Genomic DNA, 12,185 nt, shown 5'->3' with positions numbered 1-12,185 from the left:
CAGGGAGCAGGCAGAAAGGAGGAGTGAAGCTGTAGGACTAGGACAGTGTGGTGGCCTAGTGGCTAGCATGGCTAATGTACCAGCTGTGATTAACCTCCTTTTTTCCCCCTCTTTTTATTCCTTTTTTTTTTCATCCCAGCCACCTAACAGATGTCTTTCTGTCATTGTCATGTCCTCAAGCTATCCTAGTAAATGATTTGATTATGAGTCACTAAGGTGGCAATTGAACCTCTTCACAGCTCAAAATTGTTGATGTGTGCACAGATAGTGCAGTGTGGGGGTGTGTGAGAGAAAAAAAGTGCAGAAGAGAAGGGGAATGAGGGAATGAGGGAAAGAAAGAGGGAGGGAGAGGAGGAAAAGGAATGTCAAGGTTACCTTGTTTTGCCTGGAGAATCAAAAGGGAGGACAAATTAACTGCAGGCTCTATTTGATCTTTTGGATATCGGGCAAGAAGTCAGTTCCATCCTCCTCCAGCAGATGTACATATCACTTTGAAAGATTGAAAAATGAAGAATGCAGTGATCTGTATTGTATATACACTTTAGTCTGTGGAAAGAATGTTAATAAATATACTGAGAGACTGCAAACTTGCCAATATAAATAATGTGGCATTTCAAAGTCTGTCAGTAAATGTAATTGAATTTTTCAATGTAAAAATATAGTTTGGTTATAAATTGGAGTCATGCTTGACATCAGTTGGGCATTAGGAGATATTAATTAGATACCACTTGCTTCTTCTTTCTGTTTTTTTTATATTAAATGAATTATGGGGACAGAGGAATTTGCAAGCAAGCAATTTAGAGATTTTTATTCTTGAAAACAAGCTACCTGGTAATTTTTATTTGGGGAATAAATGCCTTTTCAAAAACCTCGTCAGTGTACTGTCTGAAACATGCCCTTCCCAATATGAACACAATATGGAAAAGCTAATCCATTATAATACCTTGTAATGATAATAAGCTAGAGTGAACAAGTAGCCTAGGGAAAAAGATGGTAGTAGTCACCTTTAAAGAGAAAGAGAATAGCAAGCAATTGTAAATTTTTACAGTAGGCTGATGACAATGATTCCTGCAACTTTGAACTTAGTTTGGCTGTCACTGTTCTGGCAAACATTCTGCATATCAATCAGAGAGTATATTTCCTGCATGACATTTGCAGCATAATGTTTAAAATTTACTTATGTGATCTTTACATGTATTCATTCTGTTTGTATGTAAATATATTAGTCTCCACATGTAACATGCACTGCAGAGGCAGCATTAAACCCTTCCATGGGGCTGTGTTGACCTCTGCTTGCTCAGCATCTGCAGATTGCTTCTCTTTTTCTGCTGGATTAGTCTTTAGCCTTTCTTAATGTTAATCATGGTGTTTTCCCGCAGAAGCTAAATACAATTCTGGTGCATAGCTCCACACAATTACTTACATTGAATTATATTTTTCTAGGCTCATATGACTAATTATTGAATGCCTTTGCGTGCTTTTTGATAGCTGCTCTAATGATTTCCTTAAACACCAAAGAGTAACTTGGCACCTCTTTTGTTTTATGTTCACAGAGGTCTTTCGAGGCAGTATGATTCCTGTTTGGTCTTTGGCACTGTGTGCAGCAGCCATACATGTTGGTCAGTCCCTCTCCTCCTGGATGATAGTTCTTGTTCTTGTGTAATTAGATTGCTGCAAGAGAAGTTTGATGTCTGCCACCTTCCTTAAAGTAAATGCTGATCAAACAAAGCTGCTGTTCACTTGCCCTTCTCAGCTGAAAGGGACTTTTTTTCCTTAGTTCTTGCAATCTTTTTCCTCTGAGGTTTTTTCCCCCTTTTTTGATAAGCAATTCAAGGTGCTTTCAAGAAGTACATAAATACAATACTCTAAATTATTAAACATAAAAGAAGTAAGAAGTATCTGCTTAGATAGAGAGGGAATGAAATTATGTCTGAAGGTAGAGACTTTATAATAATATTAAAAATAAACCTTGTAGAATCCCCTTTTTTCTTTGCTTAAGGGCAGCAAATACTTATCAGAGGTACCCAAGTACCTGCAAAAATACATGTGTGTACACAGTGTATACATCACGCTTATATTTGAACACCTAAAGTATATGTATTATCTGAAGAGAGCTTTAAGAATAATGCCTCATGCATCTGCCCAGCTCACCACAGCACCATGCTTACTCAAAGGTCTCAGTCTGACCCTGCTTCCCTCTGTGATAGACATCTACTTTTTGCTTGAAAGTAAGAGTAAAATGATCATATTAAGTGTTTTGAAAACTAGAAGCTGTATTTTACAACTCCAGAGCATCTGAAGGGGAATCATAATCCTGATTGTCATTACCATGAATTTCTGTGGAAATCCTGTCCTTTGCCTTCTTTATGCCTACTATTTTTTGTCTACAGATGTCCGTGTAACAAACATCATTTCTGCACAGCCTTTGACAAAGTGGACACATCTCAGTTTAAAACAGATATAGCTAAAAATTCAACAGTTGCTGTAATATACCAGTAATTACCCTCAGGCTGCTAAGCTGATCAAAATTTACCATGCTTCTTTGAAACTGGTGTAGAAAGTAGTATAGGAATTTAGGAAGATTTTAGACTGGAATGGGCCAGTAGAGAGATTAAACTGTGTGGTAAATTAGAGAAACTGGATGTCTCTTGGCTGGCCCATAACCTTATATTAACAAGTATGAGTTATGTGGTAGTTCATAGTTGCATAATTCAAGCACAGAAGTGCCAAACATCAAGATTAACAGAGAATAATTCTTATACCAGTCTTCAAGTCATAACTTTGGGTTTTTTCAGTACCCAAAGTCAACAATATGCATAGGGTTTTTACCCAAACTGCTTATTAAAAATTAAATACAAAAGGGGCAATATATTTATTTCTTCATTATCTTATCTCCTTGGGGAACTTATGACTGTGCAATAAAAACAATTATGTCCCCATTATCTATTATTGCATTGTTTAATTTATGATTTGAGTCCTGACAGATTCCATCTGACTAACTTGACTAGTCTTGTATTTGTTCAGTCCAGTCTAACAGCAGATGGCTGTTACTGTGCCATCTACAGCGTAACAGGTATGTAATTTTTGTACATCATGTCATTTAGCTAAGCAACCCTATAATAGGGAGATCACCATAGACACATGATTTTGCAACTGTGGTTAATTCTGGTAGGCTGTCTTAACACTGGATATATTCACTTAAATGTTTTATTTTGTTTCATTCACACACCTTCTTGAAGGTCCAAGTTTGCAAGCTGAGATATTTTTAATTTCTCTGGACCCAGGGTTTTACTTATGTCTTGCGGAAATAAAGGGAGAGGTACATTGAAGTAAGTGTTGGTGATGTTGACTTCCAAGGAGTAATGGATGTGATGGAGTTGTGAAAAGCACAAGATGATGGTCTTAATATCCATTTTCAGGGCAGGTTGTGAAGGAGCATTTTGGGAGAGTAAGTCTCAAATATTGATGAGGTGCCAATGCTACTAATGGCCCATCTTCGTGCACGAAGATTTGGGGAAAGGTCTTTTACCTTTCCAGCCTGCGCAATGGATTTTTTAGGTGAGACACAGCCTGCGCTGAACTGAGCCCACCCTTTAATCCTAAGGTTCATCTGCCGGGGCCAAGCAAGCTTGGACAATGGCAGTGAGGTCCTCAGGACGTAGGTTTGTTTAGAGTGTCCTTCTCATAGATGGATGGCCACACAGGGCTAACGACCTCCATCAGGCCAGGAGACCGGGATTTGAACCCGTGGTCGCAGCAGTGAAAGTCCTGCACACTAACCACTAGGCCACCAGGGGTCTAATGCAATTCTTTGGCGACAGCTGTCATTTCCCCTAATCACCAAAGAATAACTTGGCACCTCTTTTGTTTTATGTTCACATAAGTGAACAGAAGTTCACTGAAATCTTGCATGTGTGTATGTACACAAATCTGCAAGCACACATTAAGATGTGGGTCCTTTGCACTGAGAGAACACTTCTTGCTCTGCCCCTACTTGGCATTCCCCATTGATGTTTGAAATCTTAGAAATTGTTTTTGATAGATAATTCTGTGAGGTTCCCAAAACTTGTTCGGTGAGCAGGTGAATACTGTTATGGACATTTAAAAGATAATGAAGACTTGGAAGAGTTAGGTGAGCTGCCCATTTTCCTCCAGAATGAGGGAAACAGCACTTGGACTACATGATTCCTCAGCTGTTCCACATGTGCTCATCCAAATCTGTTACAGCAGATAACATGAGTTGCTACATCACATTTCTCTTGCAGCAGTCTGTCCCGCCTGTATTTTTCCACAATTGCTTGTTAAATTTATTTACATTCTTCATATTTAGCTGATTGCAGAGATGACTGCATTGTGCTGGTGAAGTCAGTCCTGACAAGAGCAATAATTCATATTCCTGAATACCCTTTAGCCTAATAGTATACCAAACATATAATTATTTTATAATCTTAGGTGTATGCTACAACAATTTCTAAAGATAATTATGGTAGCATCTATATGTCAGAGCTTGGGGTAGCTCATTTGCAAATGCAACCTAACTTATTCTATTTTCTTTACATTTAAGGAAAGCTTTGCTCTGAAAACTAAACACTGATTAAAGCTGCGTTCTGCTGATTTGTGATGGTATTTTTAATAAAATATTATCCATGTTAAAACATAAATAAAAACCCCAATTGGTTCATTCTTCATATATGTTAAGCACTTAAAATGAATGAACTCTCCTTGGAGAAAACATCTGACCAAGCAAAATAATGGTTATGCATTTGAGAAAATGTTTAATGAACTCACTGGTTAAAATGCTGTTATTTTAGAGCCCATTACTATGTGTATTAAATTAATTGAGGCCACCTTACTTGAAAAGCCTTCCCCTTCTTCTCCCTCTTCTGTTGTAATGTACCAAAAATACTTGACCTTAGCAACATATGTGGGAGCAAAGATCTTCACTGGTCAGGAATGCTGACTGCACTGTCAAATATAAGAATCCACAAGTGGAGGAGTAGCTACTCATGAATCTTCACTCCATAATCATTTGTCTAGTGCTAGTTCAAAGACAGGGAGCTTCCCAAAGATCAAACACACTTTTTCTTTAAACAATTCTTATTGTAAATATTCTAGGTGATATTAAGGGGCAATGTACTACTTGTTGTAAAGTAAAATTATTTTAAATAGTGATCTGTAATCTTTTGGTACTGGAAACTAGGAGATATACAGTTACAGAAAAATAAGAAAGTAAACCCCCAATTGCAGAATTCGTAAAAGCTCGAGAATTTAACCTGTACATACCAGTAGATGCTGATCTGATTTGCCCTTTAGGTGAACTTTAAAACTTGTACTGTTTATGTGGTTTGGTAATATGACTTAATGTGTTAGATTAATGATTCATAAACATTTACAGATGGCAAAATATATATATACTGTCCCTGTGCATACCAATTAGTGCTATAATATTTCTTTATTGATGGTTTTAATATTCTTATTCTACACAAAAGAGAAGAAGCGATTATCAGGACCGAGTTTTCAAACCACTGGTTAAAAAAGTGTAAAAGTATCAAAGACTCACTTCTGACCCAATTATATTATGTCAAGGCTTTATCAAGTTACCTGCATCTAAGGTAAGTTCTCCACTCAGCTCAGCTCGAGCCTACCCTGCTGCAGGTTTGAGGAACAGCCTCGTTTTGTCTAAAGGTTGTACTGGGCTGAGAGTAGTGACCACCAGGAGATGCATATGAAGGCGTGGAAAAGGACTCCAATGAAGGAGGTCACCTGTGTTGTGACTCCAGTCAACTCATGGTGAAGGCTATAAGGTGACTAAACCCAAAATGTGAGAATGCCCTTTTGTTTGCCATTTAACTGATGAGGTATTGCAATATGCTTCTGATAACTCTTTCTAGATCCCCCTTACAATATTCTTTTATTGCCACCAATACAAGGATTATAAAATACCTATGGTGCTAAACATTTTTGTCTGCAGCCTTCATTTCCATGTTTCAAAAAATCAGTAGTTACCAATTCTGGGCTTTGATAACGTTAACTTAATATCAGTTTCTACAGCTGAGTCTGGCAAAGTGACTCATTCAGAATCATATTTTGTAACACAAGATTCATGATTCTGGAAGAAAAGAAAATTGAAAAAAAAAAAAAAAAGGAAAAAGAAAATAGAGCCTGAATTCATGGTGTTTTGAAAGGTGTCCATGTAAGGCAATGGGGATAAAACTACTGGAGAGAGCCATACCTGCTCCTACATTCGAGGTATACCCTTTCCAGTAACTTTTGCTGAAATAAAACTCAAAGTACCCAAGTCATCCTTTAAAACTGCACCAGATTCTCTTAAAACTAAGATTACTGACAAAAGTTTTCAGTATTATTTTCAAAGAACCGAGTTTCAATTTAAGTGTGCTGTTTAGCATCAATGTAGCTTGACTCATAAAAACAAAATTCTCCTTGAACTGGAAGAAGACTTACTTCTTGTAAACAAATATGAACCTTGTGATGCTTTGTGGGACCTTCTGACCACTGTGACATTTCAGGAAGAAAAGGAGACCCATGTTTGCCTTTCTCAGGGTTTCTCAAAAGGCAGTCACCTGTCTGGATTAATTTATTTTGAGCTGGGTCACAAGGAAATAAAATGATCAACTGGAAGTGTTGGATGTAAAATGTTATTATGAAAAGGCAGTCTCACAATATAAATATAATGCATGTAAAAGAATGTAACTTTGAAAATAGGCCAAAATGACCATTTCCCTGATACCTTTCACATCCAAAAATGCAGAAACTGAAATATGTGCATGTTTTGCAGATACAGACTCCTAACAAAAAAGGAAAAGAAATATACAAAATATGATTTCAGGGAGAATATAAACCATTTCTTCAAATGTTTCTCAAATTATTTATTTACATTATCTTATTATTGATATAAAATATATAATAGACTGTTTATTTTTCTTTTATGTTCAAAACAGACATCATTCCTGTACTGTATTCCTGTAATGCGTTGTGTATCTATAATGGCAGTCTTCAGTCTAAAACTTGGTTATGATACAACATTATTATACTGCAATAATTATAATACTGATATTCTTTTGCTACTTGTCTATATATTAATCTAATCTTTCTACCCATAATTGCATGAGATTAATATTTTTCATGAGGATATAAATATATTTTAATTTTTCACATTAGACTGGTCTGGTCTTGAACTCACTATTCTTTATTTTCATTTAAAATTTGAGTTCAATTACTGTTTCTTCTGTCACAAAGCATAGATTTTAGTGGAATGATAGCATCCCCTGTTTAAACTTCAACTCCATGATTTTTCTGTACCAAGTAAAGCAGTTATATGAATAACTATTAATGTGTAAGCTATATAAATTAGACAAAATTCTGATTGTTGGACAACAACAGTTCATCTAGTTTGCCTGAAGTTTGTGCAAGAAAATCTATTAAGAGAATTGTTTTTGTCCCACATGTAAGATTAAAATTTGGCACATATTAAATATTTCCATGTGTATTTCTTGCTGTAATCATTTTTCATTGGATCATGAACATATGAGAGAATACTTTCAGAGGAATGGGACAAGATGGGATTTACCTGAACTGACAAGAACAAAAGGGTTTAATGAAGTCTAGAATATGCACTAAAGGTCACATGAGAAGAACATTGCCTCAATATTGAAAGTCATTTGCAATTAGAAGCAGAAGTAATTGGATTCCTGTGATACCTCCTTCTTCCCTTTCTATCTGACATACATGGACATTACCTATGACCCTGGATTAAATATTAATAAAATGCAGATTTAAAATATTAAAACTTTACATTCATGTTAATAAGTACTGTCAATCTGTTGAGACTCAACATACGGCTAATTTAAGAGTTAAGATCAGATGTTCATAATTCTCTAGATTACCAATGTCTTTTTTTTTTTAACTTCAGCATTTCACTGTGGAGTTAAGAAAAAATAAGTCAATCTTTTTCTGAGGCACCTGGGAAAAGGAGCCATATTTTCCTTGTGATCTGAGATCAATAAAGTTAAAAATGGTTATAGAGAGGTAAAATTTTCCCACTAAGATAAATTACAACATGAGAGGTGAGAAAGTGTCATTAATTAGAGAAAACAAGGTCGGTGACATTGGCAAATCTTAATTTTAACATGTGTATATCTGTGTCATTCAAATCAAAGGAATACAGAACTAGTGGAGCTTATTTTCAGATTTTTGTGAAAAAATCTGAGGGGTTTTAGGTTGCTTTGTGTTTGGATTGGTTCGGGGGTTTTTTTTAATCTTTGTAAAGAAGGAATATATATTTATACATGTGTAGGCATACACTTCTAGTGTGGCACTCCACATAAGTGCAAATAGTAATAGATATTTTGAGTGATAGTGTGAAAATCTGCATTTCTGTAATTTTGGAATCTTTCCTCAATATTTTTTTAGAAGTTTAAGTTCTTGACACTAAGAGACTCCTCAAGGGTGTAAGATGCTTCTCACTCCCCATCTTCTTTTTAATAATGGGATCTGAACTGCCTTTGTTATGTCTGGTTCTAACCATCTCTGTTCTGTCTGGACTCTGGACCATCTATTAACCCGGTGAGAGAGAAAGACTGTGTGGGAAGAAACACAATAGACCACATACAAAACATGTACTGTCTAGCAGAGGTGAGGAGAGATGGTAAACTGTGATCTCCACAGCCATTACCCTCACTTGTCATATGGGAAAAATGAAAAAGAGGAAGCCAGTGTATTTTTTAAAAAATATTGTTTTAATTTTAAATCTTTCAAAAGGAATTCATTCAAGGGTGAACAATGTACATTTTTTTTAACATCGGATGATTTTATAAAAATGTCTTATTTACTTCGAATTCAGTCTTAAACATTTCCATAGCTGCTCTTTAAACTTTTCTACTTTAAAAATTGCAAAAGACATTTGAAAGATAACCAATGTTGTCAGTGACTTCATTAACTATTACAATTTTATAAGTTTATTTTATAAGTTTTTTTAATGAGGTTATTTTTCACTTTTGCACGGAACTGTAAAAAAAAATTTAGATCAGTTCCCTGTGTGCTGTTTGTTCGGTATCAGGCAATGCATCAGTACTAGAATTAGTCTTAATCTTCTCAGGCTTAATCTTTTTGTTCTGGCCTTTACTGCTCAGCTCTCTCTTTGCCAACTCTGCTATTAAAAGCATTGAAATCAGTATAATACTTTTTTTGATGAGGAAGTTTAAGCATAAGCAGAATTAAGGGAATGCTAGTTGAAAAACATAATCTGAAGTAGACTTCTTGCTCTTCTAAAATACGGTATATGCAGCACAAGGTCCTCCCAGTGATCGGTGTTTCCAGATTTCAAGTGATAGCATACAGCTGAAACTGATGTGAATAAATTCTTTGAACTTCTAGTTGCTGGCTGCCAACTGTCTTTCTGTTTCTATGGAGATAGCAGTTAGTTCAGCAAAGAAAAGTAAAGTGAATTCTCTAAAACTGTCATGTCCAACTATTTTAGCCTCAGGGTCTCTCAAAATAGCTGGGGAAACATAAACAATACTTTGAGGATAGGTTGTTGGCCCTGGGTTAAGACCAAAGTGGAGAATTTGTGTGATGGGGGAAGGCAGGCATGAGGAGAGCTCAGGAACTCAGTTTTATATTTAATGTATGCATTACTAAACAACCAAAACCAATCAAAGTGTGAACTGTTTTCCTTACTATCGCTGCAAAAGGAACACGTAAGCTATGAAATTTTTCTTCTTTTTTTTTTTTTATGTAAAATACATGGCATTGTTTTCATCAGAAATATAATGATTGTTCTTTAACCCGCGTAAGTCAGGAGAAAAGTTCATTGTCTTTCTCATTTCTGACAGATTTTGGGGTTCTCAGGGAACAACCCTCAAATTGTACACACTGCTTTTACCAAACTAGACTGGATGAAGCAAAGAATCTTGGTGTTTCCTTTATTTTCTGTTTGAATTCTGTCCAGTATTATAGTAAAACATTACTACAGCTACTGCCTGGTTCTCTTTTATCAGAACCATGTATTTCTAAGGTCATTGCTGTGTTGACACACAGGAAGGATTTCCCTTTTCCATCTTAGCCAAAATGACAGGCATTTTGAAGCTCATTTTGTTTTCTTTTCCCTCCCCCTCCTTTTTTTTTCAGTACTTTGGAAACACAGCTGATGTTAAAAGAAAGTTTAGTCTTGGGCAGATGTAAAGAGTTTGTTTGAAGACTGAGCCTTTGTCTTACCTGCAGATTTTCAGGGAGGGTTAGAATAATAAGGAGGGGAGCAGAAGAACTTTAGGTGAAATTTCCCTTTATGTTCCCCTGTGCTGATAGGAAAATATGTTTGTGTTGACGTCTAAAGAATGATGGGGGAAAATTTTACCCAAGTTGTAGGCCTTCTATATAAGGGACTTCTGATGATGAACCAGTAAATTCTGGGTGTACAAGGGAGAGAGATTTCCTTCCTGTTGTATTAATAATGTTACACTAGCTTTGAACTTGTCTCCTGAAAAAAGAGAGCTTATTAGAACAATGATGTTTACTGGTTTATCTGAAGGAAAGTAGTAAGATACTGGACTAATCTGAGGGAAATTCAGAAACTCTTCAAGAAATAGAGAGCAAACATGAGTCTCTGCTCTTTCTATAATACTTGGACAAATTTGTCTCTTTTTTAAAGGCAGAAATATCTATAACCTTATTTTTCATTCATGCAAACAATCAGACTAACTGCAATCATCAGAACTGCTACTACTTAAACTTATGGATAACTACTTTATATACCTTTAAAATTGATATTGTAAACCAAACGTTTAAATCTAATTTCTATTCCAGCTAATCAAGAGCAGTAATTAAACACCAAGTTCCTTAAATCATATCCTATCGCAGCCTTCATGTTTCCCATCACACTACATATGGTCCAATTGTTTACAGATGACAAAAAAAAAATCCCTGCTCAGATGTTAAATCAAGATGTTTTCTTCACTTTCAAATGGTAGGCTGGCAGCCAACTTTTACAATGATAATCTGAGTTAAAAATGAATAAATAAATAAATAAAAATAAAGCCCAACAACCCCAAAAGGAACAGAAAAGAAAGGAAAAGAAAAGGTTTGGACATTAGGCCCATCAATATCAGGACCTGTCAAAATGAAGTAGTTTCTTAAATGTGTGTTCAACCCCATGTCAAAATGATTTCTGTGGAAGTTTATCTTTTTCGTGCACATTTGATGCAAGACTAGAAAAATCAATAGGGAAATGTTTTATAGCTACAAATAGGTAATGTGACTTCAAAGCATAGAGAGAGTTTCCCCATTGGAACTCTTTGGCAGCCTGAATTTCATAGTGTTAAATAGCAGATTAAAGCATATCAGGGCTTGACTCTGCCATAGTGCCACTACAAATTTAGAGTAATTCCTTTGTATGCTTGTCTGAAATGAGTATGAGTACAGAAAAGAAACAGGGTCAAATCCTGAACTTTTACAGTGTAATTGTTACTGACACTTTTATGAGATTCCGTTTTAGAAAGAGAAGTGGGGTCACAAGTTCTTAGGCCATGGAGGACAGGAGAACACACAGGAAAAAACCCCTGAACCTCCAAAAAACTGTCAGAGATTAAAAGACAATGTGTTTTAAGTGTGCTGTGTCCAGCTTTTTCCAATCTATTTCCACTAGGGAGGGGAAAAAGAAAGAATGAAATGGGGTCCCAAAGACAGGAATATGGTACATGCAAAACTCATCTGCATTTTTACTTAGTATTGTGTCACAGGGACAGCAGGATTAACATGCTCTGCCCTATTTTGATTTGAGCTTTTAGCTTCCCCAGATGTTTGAAGCTGTGTGATGCAAATTTTTAAGCTACTTGTTTCTGATTGTCTGGAAGAAGTTCTTGTGTATAAATTTGAAGCCAAAACTGTACAAAAAATGTAATTGGAACAGAGGCTTTTGCAATACCCTGCCCCATGGGCTTCTGAAACTGCTTTCTCCATGTGACTGAGGCAGTGACTTAAAATGTACTCACAGATTAATAAATGAAAATAATACAATAGATAAATAGATTATGCTTTTTAGTTGGTTCAGTGGTGACTTTATCTAACACCTTGTAACACAGCAAAACCAGCTTTTTTAAGATTTTCCCTTAAAAAAGCTTTTCTCCTGGCAGTCTTCCTGATGTACATAAAATAAAAAATAACTAAATTAG

The sequence above is a fragment of the Neopelma chrysocephalum genome, unplaced genomic scaffold, assembly GCF_003984885.1.
Source record: "Neopelma chrysocephalum unplaced genomic scaffold, ASM398488v2 Primary Assembly neopelma1_96547, whole genome shotgun sequence".
NCBI classification, from domain to species: domain Eukaryota; kingdom Metazoa; phylum Chordata; class Aves; order Passeriformes; family Pipridae; genus Neopelma; species Neopelma chrysocephalum.
The sequence above is the reverse complement of the archived record's forward strand: the minus strand, read 5'-3'. Positions refer to the sequence as shown.